Below are 24,545 nucleotides of genomic sequence, written 5' to 3'. Positions count from 1 at the left end.
CTAGCAACATAGAAAATATTTCATTTGGTTTTAGGCTTAGTATTTAAGAAGTCTAGTATTACTATAGAGTATTAGTCTAATATATATTCATTGATGTTCATATGCGGGAAATTGAGCACTTAAGAAATCTCATCACAATATGTACATAGTGAAAGCCCAGTAATCCCACAATAATTGCAACATGTCATATGATGAGAGACACAGATAAATTCAAAGACTCACAGCTTTAATACAGCATATTCAACATAAATGTTTCAAGTAGATAGTGTACATTTATTAAACAGCAGGAAAAGATCAGGGTTTTTTTTCTATTTAATCTTTTACATCAGCTGATTATACCAACTCTAATATACGAAAACATAATTATACTCACCTCACGATACATCAGTTTTTAATATGTTATTTGTTTTTAAAAAAAGAGGAAACTGTCATCCATACATCTTGGAAGATGGAATGGAAACAAAAGCAGTGCATTTGCCAGTATTTTTGTCTAAATAGTTTAAAAAGTCCCTCTGTGGTTAGTGGTCATCCCAGTTGAAATTGAAAAAGCAAACAGTTGTAACAGCATGCAAAATCCTCGGGTAACACAAAGCTGAAATCACTTCAGGATCAATAACAGATAGAAAAAAAATTGACATTGATCAGAAGCATCACAACATGCTTATCCAAATGTCCCAGATTATCAAAAGAGAAGTGTAGAAGAGGAAGGAAAAGCAGAAAGAGAGAAAATGCAGAAAGAGGAAAATAGAAAGAGAGAGAGAAATGGAGAAAATAAACAGTGAGAGAGAAATGGAGAAAGAGGGACAGACGGAGAGAGAGAGAGAGAGAGGGAGAGAGGGGAGGGAGAGAGAGCGGCTAAGTAAGAGAGAGAAAAACGAGAGAGTTGGCCCACAACGCAAGCTTGATTAGAAAAAATGCTTACTAAGCTATCCGTTTCACACATGCACAGACTGAGGGTTCGATATTCAGCCGATCGATGAGGGAAAAGGCACAAAGGCAAAATCGGACGGAGCTCCTTTTCAAATTCACATCTCCGATGCCCCCTCTGCAGTCTGCGGTGGTGCGACGCACGGGGAGCAAGGGTTACCTCAAGGCTGTTCCGTGGACCATGCAAACAAGTCTAGACCAGTGACCTGCTCAATCGCTCCCTTTGAGGGCCAGGCAAGTTCGGTCAGGAAGAAGAAAGCGAGGCGTGCCCTCTTTTCAATGAGGGAGCAAGGAGGTAAGGAGGGCAAAGAGAGTAGGCATCTGCTTCCATGGTTACTAGCCAAGTATGAGGATCCTGCTATTCAAAAGGCTCCGTTCTCATGCTCTCAGCCAGCCAGTGTCACACGTTTAGAGGGAAGGCAGCACAGGAGGAGACCCGTGGCACCAGGCTCGCTTCTTTTAACGCTCTAATGATATGTGCATGGGCTGCTCACCAGAAAAAAGGAGAAATGGAGGATAGAAGGGCGACTGTATGTCACATGACTGCGTAACATAGCTCGATTATTTAATGTTTTCTTTTTTTTTAAAGCAAAACATTATTTTTGGCTATTGCTCTGACAGGTCCGGTTTCAGTAAAAATGACCCAAACAAAAACCTCACACAAAGAGCGTGAAGGTCAAATGCTGTTGGATAGGTTGCAGATATTGTGTTTTACTGAAAAACATTGGCAGCTAAAGAACAGACTTCTTAATCGCATTCTTGACAATTTTGGTTAGAGCTTTTGGCTTTTTTTGTTGTTGTTGATAATACTCCTTAAATTTCTCACATTGGATGTCCCCTTTTAATAGTCAATTTTCTATTTAGCAAAGTCATATTATAAGAGGTTGATGCTTGATGGTGAATCTTTCTAAAGTAGTACAGACTCTATGAAAAAAAAACATGCTTACCTCTATGAAATTCACTTTTCTTGGACTGTCAGAACACCACGGGGTTCTTTCAAATGAGGGAGACAGACATAAAGAAAGAAAGAGAAATCGTTAGGTATTCCATTGTTTATAGTAGTACAATTGATGCATCTTAAATTTGGAATCTGATTATTTGTATTTCTGGCTAAATGTTGTGGTGAAATCTGTTTTGGAATGCTGGACTTGTCCCAGCAGCTGACACTTGCTCCACCAGACGCTCTCTAAAAAATAGACAGATGGCTGTGACAGAGGAAAGGGGCAGAGCAAAGAGAGATTTACTGAGGGATCGTGGGAAAGTCTTGAGCTCAGTTCACCTGCTTAGAGGGAGGCAAGAGCGAGAATATATTTTCGAACCAGTGACCCATGATTAAAGGGAAGGATGAAATTGTCCTATAATCACAAGCATTGAACTTATTTGAAAATCTGTGATTTCATGATTTATGATGGAGAACTAAAATTGAATGATAGAGCATCTGTAATTTCTTGCAGATTTAAATCAGAAAAAATTGTTTACAAATAATGAATGGGAAAATATGAGAAACAAATTCTGATGCTATGCTTCTAAATCAGTATAGGATGCATTTCGACTGTTTAATTAGGGTTCGGTTAGGAGCTTGCATTGATGGTTTTCTTTCATTTGTGGCTCAAGCATTATTAATATTTAGGAGCAAGTTTAGTTTATTAACTAGTTCCATCTAGACAGGCAGCTTTTAATAATGTAATAAACCATTTGACTAAAACATAAGCTCCAGTCACAGAAAATGTTCATTTGTATGAAAAATGGCATGCCATTTAACATAATTTCATTGGGTTCGGGATCAAACAAATGAGTTCCCTAACGTTAAACAGGAAATTAAACAGGGGGGGTATCAATCGCTCCAGGCACTTGCCCTACCAGAGTGGAGAAAGTGAGAAGACTTTGGGGGAAGTTAGGAAGTGCTTCTGGTGTCTTATCCTCTTTACGTCTATTGTTCTCAACAATGGCCAATCACAATAACCCCTGGGGTGGATGGCACTCCACTGAATAGCCACTTTGGTGGGATTTAACGGGTTAACCCAACACAAAAGGGGTCGTGGCCATGTAACACAGCAGGGGTAGAATGTTGGAAACACCAGGAATATACATGCTTCACTTCCTTAACTGTTGGCCTCAATTTAACTCTGGCTTTTGCACATTTTCCATACATTTTGGGTACTTTTTTCCCCCGCATTATGCCGATGCTGCAAGTTTGGTTCCGTGAGTGATGCAAACCCCCCCAGATTTAGTTATGCAAAAAAAAGAAAAAAAAAAGCCTGGTGTTGAGCATTTACTGCCCTCGAGTAGTGTACTTGACCTGGAAAATGATTTAGACAAGGTCTGCTTTTCTGCTGCACTCTGAATAGGTTTCGGCAAATATTTATTACTGTAGTCTTGCTCTTTGTTCTTCTCGCTCGGATTTTGAGTTTCTTTGGGTTGCTTTCAATAAAACTGGATCATAACCATTTATGCCCTGTCTCCCTGGAGTGATTTCAGTTTTTTGAGTCTGCTCCGAGGGGAATGGAGGGAGAGAATGAAGCTAAAGCCTGACCTGGGATTGATTTCATTTTGAGAGGGTTAGTTGGCTATGGAAATTAGTTTGTTAGAAACTCATTTATTCACACTTTTATGTGCACCATTAATAAGGAGCTTAAAACATGATGAAACTTATGAACCATAAATATTAAACTATAAAGCAAATGTCCTTTTTAGCAGCAAATGAAATATTTAAATCCATGTTTTCCATAATTCATGATCTCAGTGCACTGTAATTTCAGAATTTTCTTTGTTTGTAACAGGCATTGATCACATTATATTATATAAAAAAAAAAAAAAAAAAACTGTACTCCCTTCTCAAAGTGTTACCGTAATTATGAATATTATAGTAGCACAGAGTGGTATCACACAAATCGAATTGTGCAGCAGTGAAATCTGAGTCTCAGTTTCATTCGGCTCCTTGTTTTGATTCCACCCATGAGGAATCGTTCCCCTCGTTTGACCCCAGCTTTCATTATGATGCATTTCTACTCTGTTTCCATTAGCCGTATTGTTGAGGAATACCACTTTGCATTGCTTTGCCTCCCACAGAGACTGTGGTGTGCACAGATTCTTACATGCTAAGCAATGAAACTGAGTTTTAACTAAGTCATCAAACCTTATATTTACCTATAAATAAGAATAAATGTAGTTGGACACAAAAAGTGAGTAGATATATAATGCTGTTAACAATACAATCATGTCAAAATAAAGGTCCATTCACAAAGCCCACAATATATATATATTTTGTGAAATAGAAAATATTTCAAAAAATAATAGCATGGTGGTTGTTTTATAGAAATATTATTTTCTCTTCCACAAATCTAGAAATAAAAAACTGCAACAAAAAAGGCAAACTCAATTTTCATTATATTTATTAAATTTAGCAATTTAGCAGACCCTTTTATTCAAAGCAACTTGAGGAACATCTCAAACCGTTTTACCATAAAAGCCTACAATATTTGATGTAAACTAGAGCAGAAATGAATGCAAAAGTAAAGAAAGAGATGGAGTTAAGTGCCTTTGTTTATTATTGTGATTTATTTTACACGATTTTATCTTTTAAAAAGTTTACTAATACAACAAATACATAAAAATTAAATATAAGTTTTGCATAAATGTTATGGTGATAATTTACGAGAATTTTTTTTTAATAAAAAAAGAGGGACAAATCAACAAAACTTCAAAGAAGATGTAATATTCATCACAAAAATGTATAGGATAGTAGTGTCACAAAGACTAGAGTGCTTTTATATTGAACAATTAGTTTAGGATATTGAATATAAAGTGAAAAGATGACATTTGTCAGTATTTTTTATTTTCTGAGGTGCACAGGTTTAATTCTGTATTATTTCCTAACCGTTAACACGATAGCAGCTGTTGTAGATCTAGTCAATGCATGGAAGCTCAGGACTTATTTTTCATTTATTTTTTAAAACACATTCTCATGACCTTTTGAATGGCATTTAAGTTCCACGCTTTACTAATGCCACAAGTCATTTTTGTCTCCCCCCTTGTGGTGCTGTGGTAAATGCTTTCAGAGATCTGAGAATTAAGGTGCATATATAGTGTCTATGTTTGTGGTCCTAAGTCCAAAATATGAGCCTGAGTTTCCTGAATGCATTTACAGTTTGCATTGACCTCCTGTACTCAATAAGATTTCAGTGGTTTTGAAAATGGGTTGCACCATTTTATTTCCATCCTCATTTTTGCTCGCCAGTGCTGTTACGATGGTGCCACCAGCGCATTTAGTAATGTGGTAGTTATTCTTTATTGCAGTCTCACACTAGGTGCTCTTTAGTAAAAACAGCCTGCGGCAATAACAGCAGTGCTGAATGAATCTTAATACATTGGTATTTTCATCTACAGTGATCTTAAAAGGATCTAGAGGCCATGGGATAATGGCATTCATGAGTCATTCGACTAGAAACTTTGTAAGCACACAGGTTGCATTACTGCGTGTATATTGCATTTTTCACTGTATAGTATACTTGGTTATATGGTTCTTTGGAGGTGTTTCATTTTTGGAGGTTCACACTTTGGCTGTTGACATGTTATTAGCATGTTCACTCTTAAAAATAAAATGTTCTTTATTTGCATCTATGGTTCTATGAAAAACCTTTAACATACATGGAACCTTTCCATTGCACAAAAGACTCTTTTTAAATTGAATTCTTCAGTCACACTAAGAAGAAAATGGTTATTTTATGATCACTTTAAGGATATGTGAGGATCCCAAAATGGGAAATCCATCACAGCGAAAAACTCCCTTTTTGGAACCTTTATTTCCAAGAGTGTTGTTGGGCCTTTGCAGTTTAGTCTAATTTTAATTTTAAGGACATTTTTGTTACTTTGGTATGATAAATAAGCCTTGATTCAGTCATAAAATATGATTCATCAACCAAAACCTCTTTTAATTATATAAATAAATATATATTTGTGAATAGAACAACATCAATTTGAACAGCTTTTAATGTTGGATTACAAATATGCTTGTTTGATCAGCTTTGGTTTGTTACTGCATATTGTTTGACCAGCATATTATTTGATACTGAGTCATCGGTACTGGATCATGTGACCAAGTGTCCAGCTCCCAGAATAAGGATTGCATATAATTATATGAAATGGAGGGAATTTTTATTTTTACATGCCAACTGTTGAAACTGAGTTGTTGTAAGCATTATTCTGGCACAAGCTTATTCAGACAGATGACATTTCCAGACTTTTGCAACTTCAACCCATTTTGAAATATAGGCTATTTAGAAACTAAATACTGCTTACTCTGTGATCAACAGAGAGACCATGAAAGAAAGAGAGAGAGAGAGAGAGAGAGAGAGAGAGAGAGAGAGAGAGAGAGAGAGAGAGAGAGAGAGAGAGAGAGAGAGAGAGAGAGAGAGAGAGAGAGAGAGAGAGAGAGAGAGAGAGAGAGAGAGAGAGAGAGAGCTCAATTTTAGTGCGGACTGCAGTCGGTATCATATTAGTTCATTTGCATTTTCCCATCCTCGTTGTACTGGGATTTCGCCTCTAATGGATAACATACACACGCCTATGGTAAGCAATTAACACTAAGCATAGTTGATCCGCAGACAAGGAAAGTAATTAAAAAAGTAAGTAATTAAACTGAAATGCCATTTGATTTTTTGAAGGGAATTCTAATAAATGGTTAAACAAGCTTTTGCTTTCATTGATCCTAAAATAATGCTTTATTTAGCCACATTGATGCTTATGGTTTTTTTCAAGCTCAGTTCATTTAAAATCCATAAAGTATTGATGTTTTTCATAATCGCCAGATGTAGTGCTTGGCAGTAGTCTTTTATATAATGAGAAATTATCAATATGTACTTCCATTACATTGGCCTCAATGTGACTTTTGTGATACAATATTGTGATTTTTTTTTTTTTTTTGGATAAAATAAAGGACTAAGCTGCCCAGCTCAGGTTTGAAAACTTTTTTTAATCATTTCTGTAGTATGCTGACCAACTGATGAAAAATAAATGCCTTTGTTATTTAGTAAATTAAATTAAATGACTTGGCCTTACTGGTATAATCTGGTGATTAAATGTGTAATCACTAGTTTAGCTTCCTTTGTCAGAATATTTATACAAGGTTGTTCTAATAGAAAAACAGATGATCATGACAATTTTTTTTTATCCGGGTAATAATTAACATTTTAGTTTTCAAACATGACCCAACGACTCAAACTAATATCATAAATATGGAAATCTCTCTCTGATAACCATTTCTCAGACCAAATGCAACTTTTGCAGACTTCCTACTATTTTGCAGTCATGTATCCGCGGACACTGGGGTGAGTGTGTGTTTACTGCTGCTTCATGTAACTCTCCCCGAATAGAACCCCAGTTTTCCCCTCAATCATCCGGTAACTGCCGCCAACAAGTCCCGCTAAAATACTGACCGTGTTTAGTCTGGCACTGTGCAAGGAGATTGATTGGCAGCTGGGTCAAACAAAGTCATTTTCTTGGCGCCTCTCCCAGCAAATCTCTACTTGATTTGAACTAGTGCTATCAGGTCCACAGGGGCTGACAAAAGACCTTTCCCAGCATGCCTCAGGCCTTGAGCCTCAGCCCATCTAATCATCAATCATATCAATAATTGCTTACAATTGACAAAAATGGATGAGATGAGCGAAGGGTAGTGAGTCAAGAAACACAGGTAACAGTCAGCATTTTGAAGTGTATTTAAAATAAATCCAAAGTAGGATTTACTTTGAAAATGTTTTTATTCAGAAGTTGCTAGTAAAACTAAATTTCACAGATAATTGCAATGAAACGATAAAAAAAAAGAAGATGTGACTGCGATGGGATGGCATAACTGGACCAACCAGCGGACTGATCTCATTGCATAGCATCTGAAATGCTGTTTTGGTCATTCTGAAATGCCTGAGCAAAGTCTGTCCTCAGAGTGTTTCGGTAATTACCTCCCAGAACGGTCTTACATGACAGCAGGCATTAGCCTCCGAAAGAAATATAGCATGACCGTGTTTATTGCGTTTTTGTCTGCGCGCTCTGAGGAGTAATATATTTTATGCGAAAATTATTATATACAGTGGCTTCCCCTACTTCATCAACTTCCATTTTTCTTAATGATATTTATCACCAGTTTATCAGAAAGTAACGATTTTGTTCTCTTCGACCCAGTGGATAGAAACGGTGCTTTATTCGTAAATGTTTTATGCGATATTCCAATTTTGTGCATAAGTTATATTCCCAACTTTGGATGGAAACAGCCATTGTGAAACATGAAATTTTTTAAAGTAGAAAGACTGGAATAGTATTTTCTATATATATATAGTTCTGATTCCATTTCCTCTTAACAATTCTGGTTAGTTGTTCCATTAAAAATTATTTTCATGCTGGAATTTTTATTTTTTTAAATTCTTCATTGCCAAATGAAGATAATCTTTGAGAATAAATGATGAAAACAACAAATAAATGTAAAACAACTCTTACAAAAGGTGTGTTTGCACGTTTTAATGAAATATCTTTTACAGCTATACCACGGGATAGAAAAAAGCAGGTCAGCAACTACCTTAAGTAAAAAAATAAATAAAAAAAAGAGTAAAAAGTAAAAAAGAACCGGCTCATAAGAGTCATTTGATCAATTAGGCAGACTACACTTGGGCGGTTCCCTACAAAGAACTGGGAAGAGTTTGGTTCCAGTATTTTTATGTTTTCTCGAACTTAGCTATATCCTGTTGCTGTACGTCAAGTCTGGGTAAAGATTTATCAAGCAAGAGAGGGATTTGCTCTCTGACATCACTACATCTGGAAAAGTGCACCATTTGTCAGTGGTCTTTGCTTGCCGCGGGCCACAATGTCGTCTTGGACAACCACACACAGGTGTATAACGCTTTTAAAATTGGCTATGAATTATTGCAGAGAGGCACTGCCCATAACCAAATTCCAATTTGTCTTAAGTTAGTGTGGGTTGGCTCAATGTGCTTGGCTAAATTTCAAACTAATACTATGATCTGTTTTTGTCATAATTTTTTGGCCTAATGTATAATGATCTATCTTATTATAATCCATTTCGTTAGTTGATCTTCACCTCTTGAATTAGTTAAGTTGGCAAACCGGAATATTCAATAAAAACAACTTTTGATGAGACAGGTGAAGGCTAAATGCACACTGCTGGAGAAATACTAACTAGATATTGACCTCGATGGATCATAAGTAACCTTCATTAATGAAAGGGAGCTTTAATTAAATAACGGAAAGAACAGGCTTTTGACCTGCTTTCAGTTCAAATATTTTCCCCAATCAGCTGGAGAATTAAATCAAATTATGGCAACGGTTCTCTCTGTGAAACCTTTTAGGTCAGGTCTGGAGAGTTGCAGTGAGAAGTTTTCTCAGTGACTTTAATATGATTCAGACCAGTCTTGTTTTCACTCAGCAAAATGTGGTGCAGTGTGTGAGTCATGAGTCCTGTCATATGTTTGAGTAATTGCTATGAACCGAGTGACTCCTCGACGCATGTAACACTGCCTTGTAGCCAAATGGCACGTGAGGGGCCCCACTCAGCTGCTGCTCACATTTGCTTGTTTAAGACTAATGGCACCGTTGAGTTCACTTCACGTGTGCACAAACAGCCAGGCTGTGGCCAAAAATACCTCGCTTTTCCCTATCTATCCTTGCTTTCATTACTTTTGTTAATGCTGTGGGATAAAACTAATCGATCAGTCTAGGTCTCCATTCTCACATGTCAGAGAGTACAAATCCACTAAGGGATGGAATTTATGATATATGGAAATATTCTTCATAAATGAACTAGGATTTGTCACATTCTGGGCAAATCTTTGTTTACAAGGAATGTATTGGCGAGGTGAAATAAACTTTTATGTGAGTATACATTTTGGAGGGCACTGATTTATGGATATTTCACAGAGAGGAGAGGTTTTAAGTCTGCTTATCTTTATTACTTTCTTTTATAAGGTTATTAAAAGATTAGTTTACCCAACAATACAATTCTGCCATCATTTACTCATTCTCATGTCATTCCTAATTTTTGTTCACGCTGCTCTTTTCCACGTCAAGCTCTGTAACTTACACAAACAAAATATTTTTTTTGTGCGTGACAAGTCTTGTGCTGTGTTCCAAGTCTTCTGAAGCCATATTCTAGCTTTGAGGGAGGAAAAGGTCACAAATTAATTCATTCATAACTACTTAAATTTCAGTAAAAAAAAAAAAAAAAAAAAAAAAAGATTACATTGGAGTACCGCACTTTTTACAAGAAAATGCTATTTCAGTTACTTAAAAATTTCATGTTTTTATTCAATGTGTTATTTGCCATTTCTTTGTAATTATTGTGAAATTTACTAGCAATTTCATTTTTTTTGTGTGTATTGACATTTTTGCATTTGGCAGACACTTTTATTCAAAGCAAACTGCATTGCTTTCAATGCACACAATTTTTTCAGGTATCCCTTGCTCTAAAATATCATGATACTTTTATAGGACCTATTGTCCTTTTTGGAGCTTGACAGCTCTCTGGTCACCACTCACTTTGAAACAGACTGTATTTGTGGTCCAAAGAAGGAGGAAAATCATAAGGTGAAGAATTGACTTTATGAGTTTGAGTAATCTATACTTTTAACTGTCAAAACTGTAAAATGTTAATCTGACCAAAAAAAATTATCAAAGCATCCTCATTTGTAAAGGCAAACTTTTTGTATATATATATATATATATAAAAAAAAAAAAAAATCATCCATGTTGACTATTAATGATGCCAGAGTTATTCTTTGGTGTGGGGAGCATGAAATGTTATTTTATGACTGGTATATTTTGACATGTCCACATTCTTTATTTGCAAAGCCTCATAGCTTCGTTCCTATTCACCATGCTCCATTTAAATTTACTGGTAATGTGAACCAGCTTATGGGCAGGGTTAAACTTGGAAGCTGACTACAAAATCAAAGAGCCATGTTTGACCTTACATGGCCGTTTCATTGGAAGATGTTTTTGGTTCACATGTTTTGTTATGGAACACAGCGGTAACACTTTAACTAATGTTAACTAATGAACCTTATTGTAATGTATTAACTAACATGAACTAACCAAGAGCAATACATTTCTTACTGTATTTGTTAATCTTTGTTAATGTTAGTTAATAAAAATAAAGCTGTTCATTGTTTGTTCATAGTGCATTCATTAAATGTTAACAAGATTATAATAAAGTATTAGTAATTGTTGAAATTAACATTAACAAAGATTAATAAATGCTGTAGAAGTGCAGTTCATTATTAGTTCATGCTAACTAATGTAGTTAACTAATGCTAACTAATGTAGTTAACTAATGCTAACTTATTGTAAAGTGTTACCAACACAGCAAAGAGCTCAGATGGTGGTTGTAAATATCTCACTCCAAGCCCAACATTGTCTACCACTGTGAACAATGTTGGCTCTACAAAAACTGTCAGTCAAACAAGGGGTCAAAAGGTATTGAAACTTGATACTGTACTTAGTGACTCTTCAGACAGTCATTACATAGCGGTTTCATGTTTAGGATTAGTAGCAAACTGTGGTTTAGTTAGGGTTACTAAAAGTAATGCTAAGATGCAGCTTTGCTCTCAGCTTAGCAAAAAAGATCAACTCTTTTGCTCACAGAACAGAGTTTGACAGCCCAGGGCGTGCCGCTATTTGAATTTTTGGCATCATTTTTGAAAAAGCAAGATTACCTCAGTGACTCATTATTGGGAAAGGCTGTTGAGGTTTTGGACTAGGCAAGAGTTCTGTGTTATCAATCACTGAACTTGTCAAATATTTTAGGGGGGAACATGATCTGTTGAGCTACCTAGCCTACTTTTTTTCTTTTCTCATTGAAGCCATTTGAACAAAGTTGAGCTCTTGAATCAAACTACCCAACCATCATAATCACTTTACAGGTACAGGGTTGTGTGTTGATTTTATTTTCATCATCATGTACAAGTTATTAGTAAAAGTTATTTTATATTAGAGCATTTTTTTTTAAACATAAAATAGAATAATTTGAACCCTTAAATGGATGAATGTTTCACCAATCATTATGACATATTATGTATATATGAAGTATATCTATCACGGATGGATCTCTAATATCAAGAGAGTTTTATATTCTCACAACAGGTAGAGTAACAATTACAGAAGAATAAGATAAATCATATTTTACCTTTTAGAGCTTGGATGGGTTCAGTTTGAGCAGATGTTTTATACCATCGCCATTGTCCTCGTCAGAGCTCATTTCCCAGTGCATTCAGCATCTGGCTCAGATTTACGATCTCAAACATATTCTCAAAACTATCATTTTCAGCATCTTCAAAATCAATATTTTGATTGCTGACAGCTTCTTCACCAAATCCACCATCAAGTGACAGTGACACTAATATTTGATTGCGTTCAGTACTTGACCTGCAGTAAATCGCTGAGCCATTTCAAGTTTTGCTGATGATACTTCCTATTCTTTTGTTTTCTGCCTGCTGTAACTATGAGTGAAACATCACTTCATCATTGTGTATTAGAAATTGCACTTATACAGCCATCAAGGAATCAATTATTGTTGAGCAGAAAAAAATTAACTGTTACACACCTGGGGTTGTTAGCGACCCTATACAATTTTTTACAAAAAAAAATGAATTGGAAAACAGGCATTCTTTTATAAGTGTATTATTTATTTTCTTATTATATCAGACTGATCTCATGAAATGGCGTATGTATGACACGCCAATTCGTATTTCCATTTTTGGCGTGCTATCAACACGCATAATCGCTTTTCAGCGTGTTTATCAACGCCTTTGACTTAACGTTATATTACTGTATTATGTATATATAAATATATGACCTACCCCAACCCCGTCCCTAAACCTACCCGTCACTGGGGTTAATACCATTTATGAGTCTTCTCCTACCATCCTAGGAAAAGAAATATCACTCCACAGATGCAGATATAGATTTTGCTTCGTTTCGCTCGGACATTTAATGGTGTACACATACACGCGGAATCACTCGGACATTTAATGGCGTAGACATACACGCAAAAGATTTCGGCGTGGAAATACACGCGGATAGCTCAAAATGCGTATAGATAACACGCCACTTAAATTGAAAGTGGCGTGTATGTTTACGCAAAGTCATGATGTCATGTTGATTATATTGTTTATAATTAATTGATTGAGGAATATTAAGGAGGTTGAAGTCTAACTTTAAAAAATGAATGAGTAGGAGGTAGTAATGACGTCCTGGGTCACTAAAGACCCGAGGTATGAGTTTAAGTGTCAGTGTCATCCATTTAATAGTTATTGGCCAAAACATAAAAATAATACAGTGCTTTTCTGTATTAAGCATTTTAATATCATTTCATCCGATTACTAACTGCAATCGTTGTAGCAAATTGTGTGTTTATCTAGTTTATTATTATATCTTTGCATTACAGGTGATACAACAAGAATTTCTTGTCTTCAGGTATAGCAATTTTATTTATTCATGGTCTTAAATGTATATTTCATTTGCATAGGACAAAAAAGAGCTTTCCTTTAGTATCACAAAAGAGTGTTTGGTATATTTCTCGACATTATGTTACCGGTTGGCCCAAATTAAAGGAAAGATTAGTTTACAATGCAGGTCTTTGTGAAGGTTATACATTGATGTGCCAGATATTAACATCATATTAACATCTCTATATGGTGTAGGGCAATCACAGTTTTTTTTTTTATGTTTATGATCAAACGAGCAGCCACTTGTCATTAACCCGTAGATCCGATCTTGTGATAAGTTTGATGGCACAAGCTCGTTTCTATGGGTCTCTGTCTCTGTGGTAGAAAATCGTCCAAAATGTAAGGCCAGCCTGCTTTGGCTTTTTACATATTGCACTCTTTGCCTTGCTTGCCAGGCATTGAAGTTGCTCAGACATGTCTAGTGTAATTTTCTATTGATTGACATTTATGTAAACTTCTTCAAAAGGGATTACAGCAACCGAGACTGTGTGCATCCAGGTTGAGGTAGTAGGTTGTATGGTTTAGAATTTTGCCCTGGGAGTTAACTGTACAACCTTCTAGCTTTCCTTGGAGCTCACAAGCCACCGATCAGCATACAGTTACCAAAATTAAACTACAATAAAACTTTGAGACTTGAAGAATGAAGTAATATGATGCAATGCATTTTTATTTGGAATTAGTATTTGAATCAATTGAGTGTGATTCAGAGAGATGGACCTTTATATATCATTTCATTAGTATTGAATGGAATTAAACATTCATGCATAACCCTGCAAGTCATTGAGGATTATGTCTGTCAGAAGTAAAGCTGCAGCCAATCACAGGTGAAATCGATAAAATAATCTGAAAAGGAATGTTTTATTTCTTTTTTGAAAATCAAGGTCTTTGTTAGCTTTCTTTATATCTAGATTTTTTACTGTTTATTTCATGCATCCATCTTTGGTGAATGCTGCACTAGAATAAGGCTCATATTTCGACTAAAGGGTGAACAGAATTGATTCTGTATTTGTCTACATCTCAGTCCATTTGTCTTGTAAAACCACAAGAAAGCAATTGGCCTCACTTATAATTTCAATGGTAACCCAACAAGTTTTCTTGAAGGTATTTTTTTGCCCATCTGTTCACCCTTTAGCCGTTGCATGAGCCCATTGGCTTTTAATTTTTCTCTGAAGCTGTTATATGAATTTTGCTTAGCTCTGCCACACCTGACAGACAAGTGATAAAGCTTGCTTTTGCTTCATGTCCAGTAAATAACCATAATGTATACGTGGTGACTGAGGTGTCATCGATTTGTCTGGAACTGGTCCTTTCGGTGCTGTCAAAGAGTCTCATGGATCAATGCCGGCCCGCCCTTTGACCCCTAAAAGAAATCAATAGCATTGAGCGTAAGGGGCATGGCCAGCATCGATAGAGTTGGCTGTCAATTGGTGTGACAAGACATGATAGTTATTAATGTTTGCACACTCTACCCTGTCGGCCAGTACATCTCGGCTCAGACATTTTTTATAGACATATTTTATGTTCTTGAAGATATTTTAGCAGAGCAGAGAAGAGTTAGTAGAGTGCAGAATGACGTGCTGTTCGGATTTGAATTAAGAATGCCTTTTAAATTTAAATCAAATTTGAAATGAGGTAGCAAACAAGATACATGTTGCAATTCAAATTTTAATTTAAAGAAATAATATAACTGAAATAAAATGTAATATGACAAATTTTTTTTAAATAGAAAAACAAATCAAGCTAAACAAGTTTATAAAGCTTTGATAGATATATGTGTATACATATTTCATCATATTTAGTAAATTAACCTGTGTTAATCACCTGTGTTAAATTTCTTTGAATTGGAATTCCATTTAATTCCTCTTCCTGTCATTTCAATTCAAATTCCAACTGAACTTCCCGTGGGGCGTGATTAATTTATATCAAATTCGCATGAATTGAAAGAGAGCCAATTATTCAATTCTGAATTTTGCACAACCCTGATACAGTGTTGAGATTCATTTATTGATTTTGTATTTGCATATAGTGAAGGGCCACTGCAGAACCATAACACTCAACTGCAGAAGGACTAACAAGCTTTGTAAAGCTGGTAATGTATTTGCTGCATCTTTAATGTCCAAAGGTGAAAGTGGGGGTCAGCAATGTCCAGACACTGAGGCAAAGGCTGTAATAGAGTTGATTGATTACAGGCACTAGTTTAGGGCCTGCATTGATTTCATTTGCTTTAAAAGTCCCTAGGCCCTGTAGAGTCTCCAATGTCTGCAGTCTGGAGTCCAAGCGGACTTGGACTTGAATTATGTGTTGCTGCTGTAGAAATCGCTGTGTTCCTTGTGGTGCAGTGGAGATTATATACTGACATTCACAGCGCTGTGCTCCTCTGAGAATGCTTGCATAGGGCAGGAGTGTTAATGAAACGGGGAATGAACTGAACCACAAGATAGGCTGTTCTGCAAGTCATTATATCGTTACACGAACCCTCTTTCTCCATGAACCGCCTTTCTCAGTGTTTGCGCTATAATGTTAGACATAGTTAATGATGAATTAGTCATTAGGCATAGACTTATTCATAATATGCTATCAGCAGTGGTGTAAATGATTGCTTAACAGTTAATTTCTCAAAGAAGATGTCATCGACTGACCCAGACCAACCGCAGAATAGGTTGTGCAAAAGGTTTATTGCTCTCCTCAGTCAATTAATTTTAGCGTTCCCTGAGCCGGGATGAGGTTGATGACAAGCTTGGTTGTTAGGAAGACATCGAGTTTGTGAGGTATTTCTTTGGATCTTCACTTTTCTGCCACCGGCCATTTGCCTTGTGCCTCACTCATGCGCCGCAGCGTCCTGCCACTGCGGGACAGCATGATGGATGTCTCCCACAAGCCAATGGCAGCAAACGGCGGGGCGGGTATAACCTGCGCCTTCCAGTCCACCCCCGCCCCCCTCCTAAGACCAGTCTGCGCCTGATTCAGCACCCGGCTCCTCTCTTCTTTACCTCCAAATATGATTTTTTTTCTCTCCTTCAGAGATGGATGGTGGCAGCGATGGCGTCTCGTTTGTTCGGAAAGGCAGAGGTAAATTGTGAATGCCGATAATGATCTGCTCATTCCCGGGAGCATCACCTTGGTCGGTTCTCGCATCGTCCTCAGGGGAGGACAGGGGCCAGAGGTGTGGGGGGCGGGAGAAGATTGGGGGAGGAGCCGGGAGAGGTGAAGGGAATAACATCACTCATGTTATGGCTGGGGTGTGCGACCGAATTGCCACCACAGATGGGAGAGATTTCATTAAGCGTACCGAATAGTGTCGACAGAGGTAAAAGAGGGGGGTGGGGTTCGCATGTTTGCCACATCTGTATGTAGTTGCCAACTAGTCGCACCTCCAAATATCTAAGTGACAGCTTTGTCTTGAGGCGGTTTGGTGCATGCCTGCATTTCCAAAGGGGTTTGAGTGTCCGATGCAGCCTATTTGAAAGTAACAGAGACTTTCGCTGGGGATTTTTCTGCAACTATTGCCTGATGTATATAACTGCAATGCAAGGTCGCTTTGACCTACCTGTTATGTGGACGAGGCACCTTGATTCTCTGCTGGGTGTCTGTGGGATTTGCATGTCTGTCATGACTAAGAGAAGACAACAAAGAGGAAGGACTTACCGTCTGGCTCTGAGATGGAGGTGGGGGGGGGGGGGGGGGGGGTGTTTCCTCTCCTCACACAAAGACTGCAGAGCAAGGGCATTTGTCTATTGAAGTCCAATCTAAGAAAGAGGAAACATGTTTCACAAGTTGTCATTCAGCTCGTTGCCTTTCCATTCTTCTTTTCCGCCCCATCATCCTATTATAGTTTTGTCTCATGCATAACAGTTATTAGCGAAACGTCTTTGTATTTTACTTGCAACATTTTCAGGCTTTTCACAGGACCAGTGATGCTTTAGGACACAAAGCATACGTGATGCAGCCAGACACAAACTTTTGGCAGTGTAGAAGCTGCTGAGTTCAGCTTTGATAAAAGAAAAGCAATAGCCTCAGCTGGTTATAGCTGCCCTCCTCCTGTTCCCTGAGACCCTAACTCGTGAGTTCTTCTTTCAAAATCACGGGTCAGGAGCTTGGGAGACAGGTGGAGGGCTTCAGCACCTCTGACCAAAAAATAAATAAAGATTCTCTCAGACAAATGAATTTGTGCGACAGTCTGTTTACCTGCTTAATACATGCTAATCGTATCGTGTTATATATGGGCTTGTCACACTGCACTTAACCCAGGGTGAGCATTTAAATCCCAGGTTAACACCACTTTTAACCCTGGGTAAAGCGTTTCACACTTTATTTTTGAAAACAAGTTATCAAGTGGCTGTTAACCCCGGGTTAGAGCAGGGTTTATCGGGACTTTGTGATGCTAACCCTCCAATTGTGGTGCCAAAAAAAATAGTGTGTAAAATGATTCAAAAAAGTTTCACACACTGAGTTAAGTTTCATCTTAGGGGGAAAAGTTATTGTATATTCTTATAGTATAAATTATATTGTTGTATATATAAAATATTAGCATAGCGGTTTCCGTAGATTTACTAATTCATTAATTTTAAATTAATTTTTTTTATCTCCTGATTTCACAAATAGAAATGTTAGCCTAGAGTTTCCAAATACTGTGTGAAGTTAACTAACCATAAGTAAAGTATAAACTAGTGAATGAGTGATATGAGTGAACCCAGGTTTACATTAAACAAGGGTTTGGAATGAGAAATGAAAATCCCACAGGCTATTTCGAGATCTGTATTTAAGCTCTGAACTTAAATGCATAACTTAAAAAATTTCACTCACTTCAATCGCCTTGAGGCACGACCGGTTTGCAAACTGGGAGATACCAACTTAGGATACACCTGGCAGCTAAGGTGTCTGGTTAGGGGGTTTTCCATCTAAAGTTCTCAGATCAGAGCATAAATTTATTTCAATACTATAGTAAAAGTCTAATTAAATGCAACACATGTACATGTTCCTTATACGTAGTTTTGGTAAACCGAGACGTATCTTGTGGCTCTTTCACAAGCACAGCTAATGCATTAAAAGGCGTATCAAAAGGAGAATTTACTGGGAATTTAATATGTAGGTAATGCATTTGGTTTGCTTCCTGCTGGGCATATGGTTACTATTACAGTTTATTGGCAGACACAGAGATTGTCGAGAGTGTAGGGAGGGCAAATGCTGTTTTCAATAATTTTTCGAAGAAGTTCTCTGGCAGATTAATTAAAAGCAGATTGGCTCCTTTATTATGGAATTATCGCGGAGGCAAAATGTACAATGGAAATAAAAGGTGGAAAAGGTCAGTATATTCCATTACTGTCCATTTGATGTCTGTGAACTAGGAATATTATTTTTTTTATCTAAGAAGCGGGTGGGATTTATTGCCGTCACTCAAATATTTTCACATCGTTAGAGTTTCCAATCAGACTCCAAGTCTGAGGATAATTGCTTTGCTTCAAAATGTCATTGCTGTGTTTATGACAGCTGTAAGCGAGTCTTCAAACATTTATGGATTAATAGCATAATTCTGCAGACAGTTCTAATGCCATTCGGTATGCTTGTCTGCTTCATATTTAATTCAGAATAATAATTCACTATTCCAGTACCTGGTTTACTATTTGCATAACCTACATTTATTGTGTGGATGTATAATTATAAAGCCACTGACTAAGACTTTGCTAATATATATATATATATATATATATATAGTGCAAGTAATATATTTGATTAAAACACTCAGATTGACTCTCGTCCCCTTTTTTGTCATTATTTTTAAATCTCTGACTCTCAAGAATGAGTTGAATGAGAAAAAAAAAGAAAAGCATCTAAAATGCAACCTCAACAAAACTGATTGTCCTCTGACGCTAACCATCCAATTACGCACTGCATGGCTTTTATATATTTATTAAACTTCACTCCAAGCCGTGGCAGTTTTCCAGCTAATAGGTGGTTGCCAGAGCCCCCAGCAACAGTAGCGAGATAGTCATCCACCATGAATACAAAACAGTCAGGCATAGCACAGTAAGCCTGAAGCCACTAGACTCAGTCAAATGCGCATGCCCATTGAAAGAAAAACAGCCATGGTGCATCTGTCTGTAATCTGGCCACCGGAAATCGGGATATCGGAAAGAGGACTGAGTTGTGTATCTTTAAGTTTCCATTTAGAGTTACGGTGAGGGTTTTAAAGCGGAAACATCTAACTTGGTTTACAGCTTGCTAGATATTAGTAATGAGATTATATAGTATGAGCAGAGGTTATCAACTTTCCTGCAGAGTTTAGCTCCAAACCTTGATCAAACTCACCTGCTTAGTAATCCTGAAGACCTTGATTAGCTTTTTCATGTATTTGATTATAGGTTTGGAGTTGAAAAGTGAATCTTGAGGGCCAGAGTTGAGAACCCCTGATATAGAGTTTAATGGGCACATTTCAATGTACTGAGAAAATTGCAAATCAAATTGTGGAAGAAACAGGCAGGTAATTATGAGACTTGTTGGGTCTTTTTCTTGGGAAATCGCCATCGGATCTATTCTAGGGCTGTCAAAATGGTTTAAAAACTAAATTTTATTAACTTTTTTAAAGAGAGTACTGAATCTCCTGATCAAAACATCCGAAGAAAATGCAGAAACCAGCGATATCATATGTAATCATACGCATATGTAAAATAACGCGATCATCAACATTAACCAGCATGTAAATCTTTTTTGTTCAAACTTTTTTTTTATTAAACTTACCCACATTGAAGTGTTGATAAAAGGGAAGGGTCTGTTCTTTCTTTTGATATATTGCATGTTCAGATATTCATGACATGTCATGGCCATGACATTTTTGTGAAAATGGTCAAAAACACTGGTGGTGGCTGGACACCTGTTAAAAAAAATGCTGGCGGGGAAAGAGTTAAAAGGCATAATTTCCGTTAGGGGACAAACTGAGGCCACAAGAGAGCGCAATGAGCAAAATATTAATGGACCGCATTAAAATGTTTACTCAAAGCAATGAAATGGCATGACTGCCTGTACAAAAAAGGTTTAAACTAATGTTAATAAATCAAATATAATTTCATAAATTGCAACAACAATTTTTTGCAACAATTACGAACAAAACAGCATCATATTTATACAAAGAGCCGAAGCGCCGATCACACAGACTATTTTTTTGCATTTAAAAACATGAGATCCAGTGGAATGGGAAAACCCCCACAAAGTCTAGAGACATGTTTTTTTAAAGGGGTCATGAACTGGCTTTTTAAATTGTTTTGTATTGTTGTCTGAGGTCAACTTATGACGTTCGCTTGGTTTTTACATTCAAAAACATCAAAATGAATAAGTAATAGACTATTTTCTACCCTAGTTTTGAGCCTAGCTCAAAAACGCTCGGTTTTTATGGGCGTCTCGCATTGAAGACTTGGAAGTAAACGCCCACTGCTGTGAGTGGATAACAGTTTTGCATATTATAATGAGTTTCGTGTAATGCGCGGATCGGTGGGCGGGGCTAAACCGGCCGTGTTGAAGTAGGCGTTGATCTTCTTCTGCAGGGGTGGTGTTTTATCCTCTTTGTCGTCATAGTTCCCCACTTTGAAAAACGAGTCGTTTGCTGAGCCTGGTGTCAATAAAAGCTTTTATTGGACTAACAAGGACGTTTTCAGTTTTGAAACTTACAGGATATTCTTATAATTTGATGACCTCTTAGATGTCAAAAGCTCAGGGAAAATTTGATTTCTCAGTTCATCACCCCTTTAAAAGTTGAACTTCTTTTAACTTTAAATGGCTTTCTAAACATGCAGCCTCATTGTACGAGATTCGAGTGCAACGGTCAAAGATGTACGTCTAGCACTTATTTACAGAGACCCAATGGAAAAGCAGCGTGTGAGCGTCTTGGTTTCGGTTTTGAGCTTCTCTATTTCTCAGTGGTTTGAATGGTTTTGTTTGAATTGTTTGTATGGTTTGAATCATCGTAGCATCTCGTGCACCATTGATAAGGCTGTCTGACACCTAAAATTCAAATGCACCGTTTTAGCATTCGAATGTGGATTTTTATTTTAGATTCGACTAATATTAAAAATTCAACTTTTAATTTAAATCTATTTCTAATCAATTCAAAATTACAGTGAATAAAATATATTGATTGTGGACTTTTACAGTGATTTATCAACAAGGGTACTAACAGTATGAGTCATGAATTGCGGGTAATTTCCACAGTGGAGAGCTGGCACAATCTTCAGCCAATTTAAGTGCATTAAATATGTAGTCCCACCATGGAGGTCAACGAAGGCCTCAAAGTGACTGAATTTCTTGACAGATATTGTAAGATGCCTGAGGGCGAAGCTATTGTCTCCATTTAATAAATGAGAGTCAAATAAGGACACAAACGCTGCTTTGGTCACAGATGTCTTGCTCTTTTCTAGTTGACTTTTTCTTTCTTTTCTTTTCTATCACACACGCATATTTGCTAGCACACACTTGGGTGATAATCAGAGTTGGCTGATGTCTGTGTTTTTCAGACACTGCGGCAGACGTCCAGACAGTCACCTGAAAACTCACTCCATCTTTGAGTGTGCTGCCGCCATTGCTTTCACCCTCCATTTCAATCTTATGAATACGCTGCATATAGATTAGAACATTTTCATTTCATTTTCACATTCAAATTTCTTGAAAATGAGAGGCTGTTGAGAGGCAAATCAATTTTTTATGATCTTTTTTACCTAATTTCAACCATGCACTGTCAGACAGCCATTAGCGCCAGTGAGATTCACTTTAGTGTCGTCATGTGGTGGATATAGTCTGTAACTGATGCAAATGATATTCTGGCTCCAAATCTCCCATTGTCCCTCTTCAACTCAGTTTTATCTCCTTGGCGCCCTCTACTGCATTGCTTTGTAGGTGTTGCCATGACAACCCAATCCCGGTGCATCCATATTTCAGTTCGCAAGCGACAACAAGGTGCACCGTCGCATTATTTGTATCGGCACCACCAAGGTCACTTTCTCTCAGCAGTCTGTCTACCAAAGTCAGCAACCCTCATGTCGGCCAGCCCACCATGAGCTATTGAGCAGACACGATGTGCACGGACACTATTTGAATATATGATATCATATGATTAAGATTGTCGGCACTTTCTCAGCCACCAGGTCACATTTTGCTGACATGTTTTCTTTAAACTGGCTAAATAATCCTTTAGTGGAGGAAAACCTCACTGTGTGTCTCATATACCAAGTTTTAACTGTACGATAATTGTAGGGGTAATTTCATGGAATGTTTAGCATAATTTTTGTGCCTCATATGGAAATGTATCTGTTATTTATGGCTTATATGTGGGTTTACCGCAGAGGAGTCGAGCGCCAAACTAAAACCATCTCATAAGATGGTAAATGTGTGGTTTCGGCTCGAACTGAAATACCGCAGAGTGAGGACCATTTCAAATTATGTATATGTGCGATTGTTGCTGAAATTGTGCCGTGTGTTTCATTTGCAGGCAGTTGGCGGTGTTTAAGCGAAGCTCATCTCCACACAGATGAGCTGAGAGGTCAATGAGTTCCTGGGCTGCCACAGAGACTGCCAAGTACAACCAGACACACTCTATTAGATGCATTATAAAACTGTTGAAACTCTCTCGATCTTTTCTCTTGCTCTGTTTCTCTCTCTCAGTGTTGCATTGACCAACTCAAAATGCTTTTGTCCAGGCTTTGTTCAATAAAGAAATATAAAAGGTGAACAACTTTGTTCTTTTGCTTATTTTTTCAAAAGAAATATACTGCAACTTTTCTTCTACAACATTCTACAGGAGATTTTAACAGGTCAAAGTTGCTGTTAAAAAAAGTTACATTTTTTTTTTTTTTTTTACTAAACTGAACTGAACACAAAAGAGGGTATTTTGTTTGAAGAATATGGAACAGGTGATGGGCCGCATTGACGTAAAAAACTACTATGGGAAGTCAATGGGGCCCATCAACTGTTTGGTCTTCAAATTTTGTGTTCAGCAGAAGAAAGAAAAAACTTGCGGGTGAGTAAATGATGACATGAGTAAATTATGGCTAATCTACCCCTATAACAAAAGTATTCATTTTACAATTAATAATGTGCAAGTTTTTGAGTACAATCTTAAAAGAAACATTTTTCTGTTAATTTTGTAAATGTGTAAAATATGAAACAATATTTATTAATGAATATTATTTAAATGCATGTTATATAACATGAAATAATATTTGTTGTAAAAATTTAAAATATCATTCTAAATATTTTTTTTTAATTCTAATTCAGCATGATATTGGCCTGCTCTTTAGAATTCAGCAACAGCCTTTCCAGACGGAACGGTTAACAGAAGTGCTTATTTAACAGTGAATAATGCACTTTTTTAAATGTTAAAGGCACAATATGTAAGATTTTTTCGCCACAAGAGTGCGCAGTTTCCAACAATAACAAAGGTGTAGGTTGATGACGCAGTGATGAGCTGAATGATGGGACTTGATGTCAAGCTGATGGATCTAATAAGGTTTATGGATGAGGGCAAACATTCATGTTTTTTAACATTACAGTGGTATGAAGCAGGTCGCGATTGCTAGAGAGACAGATATCACACGCGAGTCCCGCGGATATAAAGGAATAAGGACATTTAATTCTACCGAACTACCCACAAGTGCTGGATTTTACTCACACAGGTCAGTTTATTAGACGAATTAAACTTGTGAGGTAACGCAGCGCTGCTTCACTTGGTCTAATGTTACAGTTACACTATCACAAACGGCATTTAAATGTGTGTTGAAAGTTATAATGTTACGTGTTAGTTCGTTTGCTATACGAAACTAGCAGTAAGCTAGATCAACATTAGAATAACATACTGACCATATTCTAACATTTCATCATGTTGAGCTAACGTTATATAACATTGATTTGTTTTATGTACATTTGCTCACCTGTCTAATAAAGCTGTCAAGTCGTGACTCGTGAAGCTCTGTCAAGTCCAAGTTAGTCGCGGACGTGGAGCTCTCGGCATCTCAAAAACGGCACGCTGATATTGATCCTCATTTTAGTTCTCCTTGTTTGTCCCAAAGTCTGCTTGCCATGGTCTATGTTTGAAAGAAACAAGAACTGCGTGCCGCTAAACGTTACGCACTA

At 37.1% G+C, this 24,545-nt stretch overlaps 2 long non-coding RNA genes across 2 annotated transcripts; one reads left to right on the top strand and one right to left on the bottom strand.

The window, feature by feature from the left end:
- Positions 1-318: 318 nt before the first annotated feature.
- LOC130104586 (uncharacterized) lies at positions 319-2,106 on the bottom strand. The gene is made up of 2 exons (XR_008809510.1): positions 1,875-2,106; positions 319-1,413 (listed from the first exon to the last, which is right to left on the bottom strand). It is a non-coding gene; the product is annotated as an uncharacterized LOC130104586 (long non-coding RNA).
- Positions 837-23,152, top strand: LOC130104585 (uncharacterized). Its single transcript, XR_008809509.1, has 2 exons — positions 837-1,222; positions 22,906-23,152. It is a non-coding gene; the product is annotated as an uncharacterized LOC130104585 (long non-coding RNA).
- Positions 23,153-24,545: the final 1,393 nt, after the last annotated feature.

This window comes from Rhinichthys klamathensis, unplaced genomic scaffold, assembly GCF_029890125.1.
Source record: "Rhinichthys klamathensis goyatoka isolate OS25496 unplaced genomic scaffold, OSU_Roscu_1.1 h1tg000311l_1, whole genome shotgun sequence".
NCBI lineage: Eukaryota > Metazoa > Chordata > Actinopteri > Cypriniformes > Leuciscidae > Rhinichthys > Rhinichthys klamathensis.
The sequence above is the reverse complement of the archived record's forward strand: the minus strand, read 5'-3'. Positions and strand labels throughout refer to the sequence as shown.